Source organism: Octodon degus, unplaced genomic scaffold, assembly GCF_000260255.1.
Source record: "Octodon degus isolate 3935 unplaced genomic scaffold, OctDeg1.0 scaffold00023, whole genome shotgun sequence".
In the NCBI taxonomy this organism is placed as follows: Eukaryota; Metazoa; Chordata; class Mammalia; order Rodentia; family Octodontidae; genus Octodon; species Octodon degus.
The window spans coordinates 6,976,144-6,979,355 of NW_004524599.1; the positions used below are offsets into that span (position 1 = coordinate 6,976,144).

At 51.0% G+C, this 3,212-nt stretch overlaps 1 pseudogene; it reads right to left on the reverse strand.

The window, feature by feature from the left end:
• Nucleotides 1-1,440: 1,440 nt before the first annotated feature.
• Nucleotides 1,441-3,206, reverse strand: LOC101565713 (annotated as a pseudogene).
• Nucleotides 3,207-3,212: the final 6 nt, after the last annotated feature.

Here is a 3,212-nt window from a genome sequence, read left to right on the forward strand (position 1 = left end):
CAACTCAGCTCAGGCTAAAAAGTCCCCAGACCCCCGCTGGCATTGGGAAGAAATAGCATCAGTCTTTAATCACAAGCTGACAGCATTGCAGAATAGCTGTGATATAGATGTTTGTCGCTCCACGTGTCAAAGCTGCTTTCACATGCTGGGCACCTTGGAATTCCCCCCCTTTCCCGCCAGCTTGGTATCAAGAGCACCTATAATGTGTGAGTAAGCTCTAAAGGCCATACAAGTTTATCGGCGCTACTCTGGGAATTCCCTCCTCTGTGTTGTTAGGGGGGAATGGGAGGTGATTTTGTAGGGCAAATATAACAACTGTTTGAAAAAGCACCTTGTTTTTTCTCAATGTCCATTATGTTCTAGGCAGGACAAACACATGGCCAAGTCAGATCAGTATTTCTGGTCCAGAGGAGGAAAAAAAAAACCCCAAACACGCTAAATTTTCTTTGTGTTAGTGGATTGAAGTCACATGGATGGACAAGATCTTTTAGAAAAAGAATGCGAAATGACAGTCAAGGTCAAAGCTGTAAGGAACGCCGATATGTAATTGTTAGAGAGTAAAAGATAAATTTGAAAAAGATCTTTTAGAAGAATAAAAGATAGACTAGGACCACAAAGGGATGTAGAAACCGAGAGAAGAGAGAGAGGGTTTGAGGAAGGTGAATATGGGCGATACTCTTGAATGATCCTATATTATTGGATAAAATAAGCAAAGAAAATAATTATGTAGCATGATATGAGCTGAATCCTTTTCTCCAAAAGTAACACATTGAACCACTAACCCCACTGTATCTGTATTTTGGCAACAAGGGCCTTAAAGTTGATGGGATTGAACAAGAGTATAAGATTGTCCTTCAATCTAACATGACTGATGTCTATGTACAAGGAGGAGGAACTCAGAGGAAAGACCAGGTAAGGACACAGCCAAGATTTTTAAAAAATATTTTTTCCCGTAATTGTATTGAGAAACAAATAGCATTGAGACAGTTTCAAATCAAATTGGTAGGACAGTTTCAATAATTAACACATTGCATGCTCTCTTCCTAGTGGTTATTTGCTGTACAAGATGGAGACATGATATCCTATTTACAAGCACTATTTGAATAAATCCCTCTATTCATTAAGAGAATGTAGCTATATACCTATCCTAACCATTTTTTAAATAAAAATAACACATTTCATTTATTTTTTAAAAAATTTTATTTATGTGTGTGTGTGTGTGTGTGTGTGTGTGTGTGTGTGTGTCTGTGTGGGTGTGTGTAGCCAGCTCAGCCCACCAGGGGGCGGGGCTGGCTGGCATGTGGTGCTGGGGGATTGAACCGCGGTCCCTGTGCTTTGCTAAGCTTGTATATAAGTAGGTGCTTTAGACCACTGAGCCATCTCACCAGCCCCACACATTTCATTTATTAAACTATGACGGAGGAGCACAGGACCACAGACCGCAGGAGGAAATGTGTAAGGCCTCGAAGAAGGCCTAATGGTAGACAGCAGCTGGCCGCCGGGCTCTGCACACCCTCGCCCAGGGATTGCTGAGGAGCACAGCCAGCAGGAGGAACGCCACCAGCTGCAAGGCCTTGGCCACACACCGCGAGTCTGGCTCCCCTTGATAACATCGGGTCAGTGGATATCGAAGTTGTGGCCAACACACATCGTTTCGGTTGCAGTCGTACTCTGTGAAATTGAGCTGAAATCTTGTCAGAGGGCTGGGCGGCTGCGCAGGTATTTTGATAAATCGGACGGATACAGCAACAGGGAAGAGGTCGGCCGTATCCTCGCAGGTCAGCCCACACTGGTACTGCCAGTCCGCGGTGGCGACCCTGGTCTCCACGCCGAGTATCTCCTGCTGCACGACGCCCTCCACTGCGCCAGTATCTGCGAAGAGGACGCGGATGTGCAGCTGGGCGGGAACAGCAGGACAGGCGCCCAGGGCGCCGCTGGCAGCGGGGTCCCCACTGGTGTTGGGGGGATCTCCACGCAGGATTTCCAGCCAGCCGTCGGCCAGGTCGCTGGAATCGGAGTTGCCTCTTGCTGCGACATGTGTTGCTGGCACTACTGACCCCAGCCTTTCGGCCGCGCGCTCCCTGAGCCGGGTGCAGTTTTCGCGGATCCCAACCTCAAGAAGGTAGTGACTGCACGTTTTCACCGAACAAACAGGCTTGAGGGCTGCGGAGGTGCACAAACTCCTTCCAGCTGACTGCCAAACATGGAGAGTCTCAGCATTACTCGTGGCGTTGGCGTTCAGGGCTAGGACGGGCTTGCCAGGCTGGTAACCGGGGTTTCCAGATAATTCCTTTTCATTACCACTGTGATGGTTTAAAAACTTCACTGTGAATCTCTGCGTGAATATTCCTGTCTGGTGGGCACTGATTTCCGCCTGGACGATTCTGACACTGAGTCCCGTGATTGTGTTGTTGTCCCATCTGAACACGTAATGTTCGTCCACCGTCACCTTCCTGGGGGACAGGGGACTGCTTAGAAGCACTTCTGTGGCGGTGAGGAAGCGGCCCGGGTCAGTTGCTGCCTCGTAGGTCACCGTAGGCGTAACTGGGGCTCCAGCGGCCTGCCCTGGACCTTGGCGGGTCCTGTGCTGCCACGCTCCCAGTAGGCATCCAGGTGAGTGGCGCAGTCTGCACCAAAGCTCTGCAGAAAGCCCACAGGGGCATCACGCATACACTGCCCAGCCAGTGACACCTGCAGCACAGTAAAATACACGTCCTTCTCCGTGGTCCGGATCGGGTCTCCCTGTGTGTAACCAGAGTCTGGAGAGAGTCTGGGGACAGCACACAGAGAGGCTTCGAAACCAGGGCAGTGTCTCGGGGAAACAGTGCCGTGATAGAAGTAGCCGAGGAAGGGTGAGTTGTCCAGCGAGGACTGCACGCCCAGGAGGGGGAACCAGTCAGGGACGTGGCCTTCGGTCCCCTCAGTGCACAGCTGGTCGAAGGGAGGGCTGACCTCACCCCCGAACATGCCCGGGAGACAGGCGCCTAGGAACAGCTGCTTAGCAGCCCAGGAACAGTCCTGGTCACAGCAGCAGTGGACATCACAGGCCCTGGCTGTCAGGTCGCAAGGACAAGGACCAAGAGGCTGATACACCTGGTAGGGATGAGGGTCACGTTCTCTGATGCACTGTGGGCCAGAGAAGAGTTGGCGTACATCTCCGCCTGAATGAGGAGGTGTGCTGAGCACGCAGCGCCGTGCTCTGCTGAAACCAG